The sequence below is a fragment of the Anomalospiza imberbis genome, chromosome 1 (assembly GCF_031753505.1).
Source record: "Anomalospiza imberbis isolate Cuckoo-Finch-1a 21T00152 chromosome 1, ASM3175350v1, whole genome shotgun sequence".
In the NCBI taxonomy this organism is placed as follows: domain Eukaryota; kingdom Metazoa; phylum Chordata; class Aves; order Passeriformes; family Viduidae; genus Anomalospiza; species Anomalospiza imberbis.
The window spans coordinates 76,366,865-76,379,052 of NC_089681.1; the positions used below are offsets into that span (position 1 = coordinate 76,366,865).

The following is a 12,188-nucleotide window of genomic DNA, read 5'->3' on the forward strand; positions in this document are numbered from 1 at the left end:
CCCAAGCTGATATAATTTTCACTTTTATCAGCAGATTCACAATTAGAAGAGCTCTTGGTGGTTTATTATTTTGGGTTACAAAGAAACCAAAATTTTAAAAAACCCTTATTTCCCTATGCATGTAAAAAATGTATCAAGTTAAGTTTCAGTTAAAACACTGGTGATGTTTCTGACACCTTGCTTTTCTTGAAGGTAAGTGTTTAGAATTATGTTTTCACCCATACAATATTGGAAATTTAAAGTAAGTACTGGTGGTTTGAGTCATATTTGGAGGTCTTAACAAGAACCACAGGTTTTTCAGTTTTGAAGTTATTGAATCTAAATTCACCCTGATACTGGTTCACATCAGATCTAGTTTTACATAATTTACATTCTTTCTAGATACATGTTTGAAGCCAGGTATGTAACACTGGGAGTTCCTGATTTCCAAAACTGGTGAAAAAAATGAAAGCATAAAGATAGGAATGTCAAAGCAAGACCCCACTTGTCTACATACACAAAATCAACAGCAAGAAAAGCTTCCATCCTACAGGTCTCCTTTCAAATCTCTTCAGGAAATTCCAGCAGTGCTATGTACTTCTAGCGTTATTTGGAGCATAAAACGAACTTTTTTTCAGTCAAAAGACCAAGAGAGACAGAATTGTTTCAACAGCTCAAGGTACAATGGATTAAAATAATGTATGCTGCAAAAGACATCACATATCATAGAGTGGAGGCCTGACTAGGCACTATTGCCTTCTCTTTCACAGTGCATTTCTTCAGTGTAAATCAGGACATTTGCTTTCCTAACATAAAATGTGTGCTAGAAACACAGAGATGATGTTTTAACAGAAAGGTTTACATTTTTATTGGGGCTTGGATTCTGTTATGCAAGCATACATTATGAGTGGCTTGGTAATGATAGTTTTTGGCCAAATTACTCTTAAATAGGATCTGGCCTAATGTCGATGGGCAGTTACTGGAAGAGAAAGTGTTAAAGAACCTTGTAAATCACAAACATGCGGACGAAGAAATAACCCCATAGTACCTCTGTCCTTGCATTTTTTTAATTAGACTTAGAAATTCATTCAGAGTTCAGTGCCTGATGTCCATTAATGAGATATACTCTATTAACCGTCTTCACATAATTATTATATCTGCTTCAGAGAGAGTTGCAAAATTTGAAGAAAGTGTCATGTCAAAGTTCAACTTCCTGACTTTTTAATTTTTTTCCAGGGAAGAATTACATGTGCCAGGCTCTTACCAGACTTGGTTAATAAGAATCCCTTGGTTAGTATGCTGGAATATTTTTGCTGGCACAAACAAGTGGTTATAGAAACAAGCTTTTCTATGAACAACAGGACTAATAAAGCCTGACTTGATTTAAATTTATGGTTCAAAGGATTTTCTTACATTCACAAGAAGAGTCTCTATTGTGTGTTACAAAATGTCCTTATGCACCTGTTGCATCGCTCTGGGGAATGATTCCCCCCCCACCCAGAGACCCCTGTAGCTGTAACCATGTTAGTTTAACCCTTCCTTCCGTTCTGGACCCAGTTGGCTAGGAGCCAATTATCTCTTCCTGAACAGGAGTCTAGATAACGCCCTGCTCCTCCGTTGTTCACCCTCTTTCCCACTCTCTTTCCTGCTCTCTTGTCCGCTCTCTTGCCTGCTCTTTTTCCCTCTCTTTCCCCCTCTTTCCCTCTTCCTACTGTGGAATAAACGTCTTTGACCACATCAGGGGTAAGAACCTCTTTTGGAATCTTTTGCCTTAACCCTGTAATATTTTCCCCCAAAGCTCTCTCAGATCAGGGCTAGCCTTGTAACTCCAGAGGGCAGCGGGGGAAAGTATTAACATGCACCAGCTTTACTCTTTGGTGAGCTGAGATGGATTATTTCCAGAACAGGGAGAGCTTATGTCTATTTAGGGTACCCTCTTGTATCCAGGCATACAGTTTGATAAAGGAATTTCTAACTCCACTTGTTCACCTGTCAAATTTAGGTAAAAATCATAATCTCAGATCTCTGATGCCTGGCATAAAAATTGTTGTGAGGCAGGGAAATATGCATAAACATTTATCTCAACAAGAGATACAGTCTCACTAGAGACTTGCTTTCTTGCTTTCTTAGAGACTCCAGCTTTAACCACCTAGCAGTGACAAAGCATCTAAGGCATGCAGAAAAATTAACCTTCTAGAATAATCTTCAAACATTTCCCTACCATTAAATTGAATTATTAAAAATCTGTAATGCTGTATTTTTTAAATTTTAATTTGAAGTCTTATTCAAAGCTCTCCTGGAGCTGAACAAAGGAATAACAAGCCCTCCAAATCCCTGAGTCAAAGTTTTTTGCACTGTTAAATGGATCAAGCAAGTCTGTAAGCTAAAATTAATACTAAATATCATATCTAACAATCTAAGGTCTAATTTCCTTATTGTGGCATTCACAGAAAAAAGCAAATATATTGAGTCTCCTGTACCCCATTTCCGTTATGTTGCAAAATACTGACTTTCAGTTCAATAAAAATATAGAACACACAGACACTGTTGTCAGCTTTTGCTAACTTAATTACAAATTTAACTATAAATTTTTCAGTGTATACATCCTTAAGATTTCATCTACAAGATGAATCAGAGACAGAAAAATTGAGGAAATGCCAATTTTTTAACCAAATGTTCAGAGCTGTCTGTTGTTAGCTGTTTAGGCTGTTCTCCATTGTCAATATGCCAGATCTCAGCTATCAGTTTTTGTCCAAGCCACCCAGATATCTTACTATGCAAAACACAGAATCTGGTACCTTTATGGAGTATATTGCTTTATGCCATAATTGCCATTTGTTTCACCATAAATCTTTATAATCCAGCTACTATTTGATTAAATATATGAACTCCATTATCCCCAGCTTCTCATTTGTTTAAGAAATAAAAGTTGCAAGTAAAAAAAATGTTGCATCAACCATTTTAAGAAACATATGTCTGACTAGACAGTATGAATTGCTCTGGCAGTTTCTGTCCCAAAATTACAACCAAACCAAACTGAACAAAACAAAACAAAACAAAAAAAAAAAAAAAAAAAAAAACCACAATCTCAACCGATTTTGAAACAAAATATATAAACTTAGAACTAGAAATTCAAATTCCAAAGCAGGAGTATTTCCAACATTCCTTTGACTAACTTGCTTGGAATGTAATTATTCAAGAGTTCTCTGCAGAAGAAGCGATCCATTTAAATCCTTATTTCTTTATTTTTTTTTCCTTATGTTCTGTTCTTAGTTTCTGCATTTTTCTTTCCTTATAAGCAGTTGTCTGCATGAATATCAGCTATTTTCCTTATTTCTTTAAATAATACATTTTACAACAGTAGACACAATTTCCCTCAGGGGTCTGTGCTAGGGCCAGTTCTGTTTAATGTTTTTATTGATGATATGGATGAGGGCTTAGAGTCTTTCATTAGTAAATTTGCAGATGACACTAAGCTGGGAGCATGTGTCGATCTGTTAGAGGGACGAAGGGCTTTGCAGAGGGACTTGGAACGGTTGGATGGATGGGCAGAATCTAATGGGTTGAAGTTCAATAAGTCCAAGTGCTGAGTCATGCACTTTGGCCACAATAACCCCCTGCAACGTTATAGGCTGGGGACAGTGTGGCTGGACAGTGCTCAGGTGGAAAGGGACCTGGGGGTGCTGGTTGACAGTCGGCTGAAGATGAGCCACCAGTGTGCCCAGGTGGCCAAGAAGGCCAAGGGCATCCTGACCAGTATCAGGAATAGTGTGTCCAGCAGGAGCAGGGAGGTCATTCTTCCCCTGTACTCGGTACTGGTGAGGCCACACCTTGAGTACTGTGTCCAGTTCTGGGCCCCTCAGTTTAGGAGGGACATTGAGATGCTTGAGCATGTCCAAAGGAGAGCAACGAGGCTGGTGAGGGGCTTGGAACACAAGCCATATGAGGAACAACTGAGGAAGCTGGGATTGTTTAGCCTGGAGAAAAGGAGACTCAGAGGTGACCTTATCGCTCTCTTCAACTTCCTGAAGAGTGGCTGTGGTGAGCTGGGGGTCGGTCTCTTTCTCCGGGCAACAACAGATAGAACAAGAGGACACAGTATCAAGCTGCACCAAGGGAGATACAGGCTAGACTTAAGGAAGAAGTTTTTCACAGAAAGAGTGGTCAAATACTGGAATCATCTGCCCAGGGAGGTGGTGGAGTCACCATCCCTGGATGTGTTTAAAAAAAGACTGGATGTGGCTCTTGGTGCCATGATCTAGTTGAGGTGTTAGAACATGGGTTGGACTCAATGATCTTAAAGGTCTCTTCCAACCTAGAAAAGTCTGTGAAATTCTGTGAAGTTCACATCCTCAGCTTACTTTTTTTTTCAAAAGCTTCTCAGGCTTTCATTAGAGGGGAGTGTGCAGACAGATTTCTTGAAGCAATTATAAAAAAATACTACATCCCACAAGAAATGTTGCAAAACACAATCTTAAGTTTTATTTGACAAATCATAATAAAAACATTAGATTGGGGAATAAGAGGTTCACACCACCATACCTGTTCTACAGACACAGTATAAGAAAACTGATTTTGAAATGCTAAGCTATTTGACCAACAAATATTTTTGGCAATACTCTTTTGCATGTGCATAAAAGTTCTGCTTCCCATTCTATTCGTTAAATAGTCAAGAGCAGGAATATATAGCTCATTTAAAATTAAAATGCAGTCACTATATCTCCATGTCCCTTAACCATTTTTGCCTCCTAACAAAGGCTGTTAAGTTCAGGAATATAAATATATCTTGAAATGGATTAACCACACTCATGAGGAAAAATCAGTAAATTACCATGTCTTTAAGATGGAGGGTGTCAATTTCTTATGTGGGAAGAAGGTTACACAGGAAAAATGAGTGAGGGGAAAACCAGTGGTTGGGTGGATTTTCCTATAACTTTTATTTCCTCTTCCACATGATACCCTAATAAAGTGGGCTAAGTGTATCAGACTTATTCTTCTAAATGGAAACATTATTTTGACTACAAATATCAATGCAGATTTTTTTTAGAAGGGTAGAATTTGTTTTAAGCAATTTTTTACTTAATTTGCTTATAAAAGTATGAAAGTTGCACTTCATTTCCCAAAAAATATCTGACATAAAGCTTAAGAATTGTTTCAATTTTTATATATTATATCTATTCTAATCTGTATTTTCATCAAGAGGGCTTAGAAAGCCAAATTCATCAAAACCTTGTTATTTTATTTCAACTTATAATTGCAAACTGTTGAGTAAGTATTATTCTCTGTTATACAGTCACTCAATTAACAGAATGTACTCTTAAAGAATACTAAAATCCTCCAGTTTCATTCCAACATAAAATTTAAGATTATTTTATCAAACGTTTCTGATTAGTGGAAATAGTTTGTTAGCTGTATCTGAAATAACTTTTCTGCTTGTTTAACTACAATTTTTTCGGTCAGTGACACTGTAAATAGAGAATGAAGGTGCAAAAACATAAAAGAAGAAAACAAGTATGTTTTTCCCGGGTTTTCTTAATCTTTATGCTTTCTGAGTATGTATTATGTTAGACAAATTATTTAGTCTCACCTTAATAGACAGTATGTGACAGATGAGAAATCTGCATGATCAGATGCATCTTACCCAATTTCGTACATGTGAGAGTGAACAACTACGGTTAGTTAAGGAAAGACCCTTCTCCTGCTTTATCTTTATAACTTCTAGTTTGGGGTCTCCTAGAGCTTAGAATTTCACCTAGAGTTTTATTTGCAAAAGTCACTGTTTGGTCTCTCCTTCATGTATGTATTTAGTACTTTTTAAAATCAGTTTAGACTAACTGAAAGTGGGGAAACAAATCTTACAGATTTTTTTTTAATATGTTCATAAAGTGGTCCTTACTGTTCTTCTCTATGATGCTGCCTTTTTTTATATCTAACAAATACTCTGCATCCAACTTCCATGCTGAAGACACTTAGCCAGTGAAGCTTTCCTCAAAGAAATGTTAATAAAAAATTTATTAATTTTGTTGTTATTTCCTTTTTCCATGCATAATTGTAATGAATATATATGAGCAGGGAATTGACATGCGCATCACCAATAAGATAGAATCACAGAATCATTAGGGTTGTAAGGGACCTCTGGAGATCATCTAATCCAATCCCCCTGCCAAGGCAAATCACTTAGAGCAGGTTACAAGAAAATGTGTTCAGGTCGGTTTTGCATGTCTGTTGTTGCATCCTGGGTTTGGGTTCAAATTATGGGTTTTTTCTTTTTTAGTTTTCCAGTTCTCTGTACCCTCGTGCATCCCCCGGGTTTTCCCCTAGTGCAGTTTCCGTGCCCGTCTCCCCGTTCTCCCGGTCCCACTCACCCCAAAGCCCTGTGTCCGCCCCTACTGTGTTCCCATTGGTCGCTGTAGTACACGTCATCACCACGATGTCTGTACCCATTGGGCGGGAGGGCTCCCTGTCCGCCCTGTCCCTCCCCTATTTCATCCCACTCCTCGCCATGCTCGAGGCCATTTGCGTCCGTGCGAAGCTGGGAGCGGCTGCAGCTTTTCCACCGCAGCTCTCGCAGCCAATAAAGCATCCAGCCGCCACGCGGACGGATTTGGACGAATTCCCTGCCTCTTTGTTTCTTCCCTCGTGCCAACGGCGAAGCGCGGCCAACAGCCCACCCCGGAGCGCGGCAGCAAAAGCGCTCGGAGACTGCGGCGAGCCCTGGCCCCGATGAAAAGCTGAGATGCTCAAGCCGGGCGTTCGAGAGCTGACCGGGGCCAAGAGAAGTAATGGGCAGCCGCGGTCTGTAGAGAGGGAGACTCCACAATCTCCTTGGGAAGCCTGTTTCAGTGCTCTGCCACCCTCAAAGTAAAGAAGTTCTTCCTCATGTTGAGGTGAAACTCGTGTTTTAGTTTACAGCCATTACTCTTCTTGTCACTGGGCACTACAGAAAAGGATCTGGCACCATTGTCTTGGCACCTGCCTTTGAGATATTTATATGCTCTCAGTCTTCTCTTCTCCAGACTAAACAGGCCCGCCTCCCTCAGCCTCTACTCATCAGAGGAATGTTTCAGATCCCTCATAATCTTTGTGGCCCTTCACTTGACCCTCTCCAGTAGCTTCCTGCCTTTCTAATATTGAGGAGCTCAGAAATGGACACAGCACTCCAGATGAGGCCTCCTTGCCACAAGGACCTCCAACTGGATTTTACTCCTCTGATCATGACTCTCTGAGTTCTGCATTCTACTAGTTCTTGGTCCACCACACTGTTCATTCAGGTAACCCACATTTCCTGGCCCTGCCTATGAGAATGTTATGAGAGACAGTTCAAAAGACTTGCTGAAGTCAAGGTAGACAATATTCATGGCTCTGCTCTCTGTGACCCATCCTGCCATGACAGCCAGTCCGGCAGGCTGAACCTGGTTCCTCTGGCAGGGCCCAGTGATTTAAAACCTTTTCAAAACCCACGGTTTTTTGAACAAAGAGAAATTAAATGAAATGGGTGCTGAAATTAACCGGAAGTGAAGATGACCTGTGGACAAACTGAGACATAATTGCTGGAGCCATCTATGTGCTAGACCTGAAACAAATCAGAGCAGAAACATGGAAGCTGTGAATGAGCTGGAGGCAAAATCAAAAGCTGAAATGAGCTGGAGCCATCCACATACTGGAACTGTCCATGACCTGGACCTAAAACAAACAGGGCTGAAACAACTAACCCAAAGATAACACCTTGATGCCAGAGTTGCTAACCAGAGTTGAATCCACTGTGATGTCACTTGTGATCAACATAATGAAATGGTAGAAGTCAATTGCTCTTTATATGCTTTTTCTGTTCTTTGAGCATTATGTCCATAGAAAGGTATACCAGTGAGCAAATGGATGAATACAAAAAGCATAGACACTTGTATCTCACAGTCTGGGTTTCTTTCTGTGTAGTGGATGATGTGAAGGAAAATTCAATAGTGCTTATAGAAAAAAAATATTGAAACATATCATGAATTGTCTTAAAGAGGCTGTTAACCTGGCATAGCTGATGATTCTTGTGTTTGTTCTCTGGGTCAGAATAAGCTACAGTCTTAAAAGGTTTAGCCCTTTCTATAACATCTATTTGTGATCTTATTGAAAAATAGCCTCTGATAGTAATTTAATAAATAGAAATACTTCATAAGACCATGCATTAAGGGATGTCTCATTTTCCACTAGGAAGTTTCTGAGTGGCTGTTAAATGGTTGCTGAACTTTAAAGCTGACCTTGCTTTGAATGAGATTCAGAACAGAGGTCAAGGTAAATTGTTTTGTGACACATTAGGAGAAGACAACTGTTCTGCCAAACTTCTATTTACAAAATTGGTTTTCTAGCAACTCCCAAACAAGACAGGAAGCTGTTAGTTTAGTTAAGTGCTTCCCACAGCTCATAATTGAATTAGAGAATTAGAATTGCATACATACAGGAAGCTGCACCTGCAAATCTGTATGTGAGATAGAGAGCATAATCATATGTTCTCTGTCCACTGAAAGTTTTCTCTTAAAACTTGGTTGTTTTCATGGAGAAATAATCCAGAAGATATAGGATACAGAGTCCCTGCACCAGTGGATTGGGACATAAATCAATATACAAAAATCAAATGTTTTTGGGAAAGATCTTTCAGATTCAGTCTTGGTATAAAGAGTTTAAAGAATTATTTTCTTTCATTTCAGTTTCCAACTGTGTTTTTGGAGTATAACATTTATACTCAACTGTCAAATAAAGGCTACAATGCCAGACACCCTTGAAGTTGTTCATCACATTCTAGCTGTTGCTTCAACCTGTGACAAAACCTTTAAGGGGCATACAAGATATAATCAGACCAACATTATGTGTAAAAAACAAAAAACTGAGACTGTCAAATACTGTATGCAGACAGATAGTATGGCATGGTGAGAATAGCAACTATCTCAGGACAAAAGTTGCTAGAGGCTTTTGATTAGACAAAAATAAAAAGTATTTTAAAAATCAAGAAAAACTGCCAGTGCAGATTGAGAATGGAAGCGTTGATAAATGTAATGTTATCAACAATGACTACATCTTTCAGAGGCTACACTAAAAATAAATCAGTTCAATATACTACAGGCAACTTGAACTTTTTCTTCTCATGTTGGAAAATGCTGGGACACAAAACATTCAGTTTCTGAATATGATAAGACACTCGTGCTAACATACCTTGCCTCTCAGCAAGATTGCCTTAGATTTAATGCCACTCTATATAGCTTTTGAAACTCACACAGAGTTTGTTCAAGCATTTTTGTAATACAATATTTATTTGGACATGTCCTTAATGCCTTTCTCATGAGTAGTCTTCAAAGCAAAAAGAGCAGTCTAACCAAAGAGATGGTTATGCTAAAACAATCAAAGAAATAAGGAAGGTAACATTCTTAGTAAGGCGGCAACAAAATACCAGACATAACACAGAGAAGATTCTAATAGGATGACACTGAGATTGAGTTTCCAGCAGGGGAAAGAAACAATGTCCCAGAGGAAAGTACACAGGTAGACACTATAGGTAGGCTTATGCCTTAAGTTTTAGCTTTCATATTTTCCAATTTCTGTACTGCATTTGTATATAACTCTGAACTCATATAAAGTGTTAGCAAGTTCTCTTCACAGTTTAGTTAGACAAAACATTCATTTGCCACCCTGACAACGAAGGACAATTGCAGCTCCAGGCCCAAAAAGTATAAACCATGGCAAATTGAGGAGAGCAAACTGGGAGGATTGGACTGTAGCAAGCACATATTGGACTTCATAACCTGAAGCTGTAATTGGACAATTAACCCCAATATGTAAATGGGCCAAAACTTATTAAAGTGAAAATGTGTGATCTGTCATCCATCTTGGGTGTAGCCTCGACCAGGCTCTTGTACTGCCCAAGGTGTATCCTTTGAAGGCCTTTTAATAAATGCCTACTTTATTCTTTAACTCTATCTAGTCTCTGTTATAGGTAGCCTCTCAAGGTATCAAGGCCAGAGGAGAAATATTTGCCCATTTGCTGATAGTAAAGTGTCAGTTTACAAGGTCTGTGTGGATATTTTAATTAACAATGGGAAATTTCTTAAGAAATAATATTATATATGATGAAATCAGACATACCTGAAAGGAATTTGAGGCAGGGAGAAACAGAGAGAAAGCCTTGTTCTTATCCCTGGGTCCTGGCAGAGCCCTGTGTCAAGAGATGAGCAGTACACATCTTGCACATATTCTTGCTCCTACATAAGCCTTTTCCTCTTCTCCTCAATACATCAGTAGTATAGTGTTTCTGTTGTGCACATGGTAGGCCAGACATGATCTGGGAAGAGTGGTACTTGGGACAATGTGTTTTTTGAGGTGAAGGAATGAGTGCTGCAGCCAGGTGGAAAAAAAAATATCCAGAAAAGCTGGCAAACAAACTGGAGAATGTGATATAATTGCAATACTGCTAAATGTTAGTAATCGTAGGAAAAGCCATTAAAATCTACTTGCCCTGCTTGCAATTAATGGGTACTGAAAGCACATCAGAACATAATAATTTACTTGCTTTTGGAAATCGGTCAAAGGTCTTATCAGACAGAGAGCACCAAAGTAGAGACTTTTAGGAGATTTCAGTAAAAAGAGCTCAACTAGTCCTTCAGGAAGCAATGTGATGAGTGGAACTTAATCTGAAATTGATGCTTTGCTACTATGCTCAAGGTAAAGGCTCTAAGATTTAGAAGATATTCCAAGCTTATCTTTTTTTAGGCTCTTCTTTCAAAAAACCAAAAAAAATATTAGTAAATACGAAATTTTTTGAATTTTCCCTGTGTTTCTCAGTTGAATAAATTTGAGAGTATTTTCTCACTCTTGCCTTCTTACTTATTCAGTGCTGTACAATACATACCATGAAGTCATTCTCCTATTCTATCTTATTATTTTTACTATGTTATTGCATCTAAGTCCCCTTTAAATATTGGGATTATAAGAAAATTTACAGATTTATGCAGGAAAATAACACAGAAGGAGCCTAATTGTATCACTGCTCTTCCTACAGAGTTAGAAATAGTTACATTACATCAGCCAAAATAGAATATCATGCAGTTGGAAATTGAACTATATAGAATTTTATAAACATTATGAGGAAAAATATTGATAAAACAGGAAAGAAAGAGCAAGAAAATCACTCAGAACATCTCTGAACTTTTGGTTCCCCAGATGGAGTGAAGAAAATTAGTTTAAGTTCGCAGTTTATGAGGGAACACAGGGGTATTTGGAAGATATTGGCTTCAGACAAAGGAACTAAGAGCTACTGATAAAGGAATAAGCAAGTTTACATCTGTAGTGTCAATACTGTGTTGCCTGACATGTATTAACTTAAGAATAGCTAATCCATGCTTTAGAGGTTTTACTCTCTACCCGATAAATAGAGAGGATCAATAAACCCATATTTTCTCTGTTGTTGCCAAATCTTTTGAATAAAACTAGGGTTTTGAATGAGACTTCCTTTTTTTTTTTAGAGTTTAAATTACAAAACAAAAATGAGCCTCCGTCTGCTGTTTCATATATTGTATAGATTCAAGTGTACCATAAAATTTTGCCAAAGCCTTTAAATAATGGTGTTTCAACAGGACGTTGTAGTTTAACTACTTAGTTTGAACTGCTTGGTGTAAAATTTTTCATTCTTTTATGCATCTATCTTTTCTGATTCTACTGGTGTTATCTCTGTGCCTCTAAGCACTGCAAGACAAGGAAATTGATAATATTAATGACTTAATGATAGTATATTTTTTCTTATTTTTCCCCAATCTTAACATTATGACCAAATATTCCAAACTTGTCTATTCCTAGCTGATCACATTTTCTTATGATTTTTCTTCACTGATATTCACCCTTACAGAGAAGCATAATCACCACAGGAGAGAAGCATCCTTTCTGCTTTCATTAAATACATTTGAGAGCACCCCTCTTTGAAGTCCTAGGAGGAACAACATCAGAGTTGAAAGGCAAAAAAAGCATCCTATCTTTCAGAGAAGATTTTTTTTTCAGCTACTGACTCTTTGTTACAGATTAATATGAAGAATAAATGAATGAGCATGCAATTTTAAGTTCTGCAAAATATAGGCTTTTATATATTTATATATATAATGGAACCCTACTTATTTTTGTTAATATGCTTCATATACTGCTTAATATTTTCCAAATAAAATTACCTAAACCCACATTTTTCC

At 38.0% G+C, this 12,188-nt stretch overlaps 1 pseudogene; it reads left to right on the forward strand.

Annotated features, from left to right (window-relative positions):
• Positions 1–3,572: 3,572 nt before the first annotated feature.
• On the forward strand, positions 3,573–4,293 carry LOC137471176 (uncharacterized; annotated as a pseudogene).
• Positions 4,294–12,188: the final 7,895 nt, after the last annotated feature.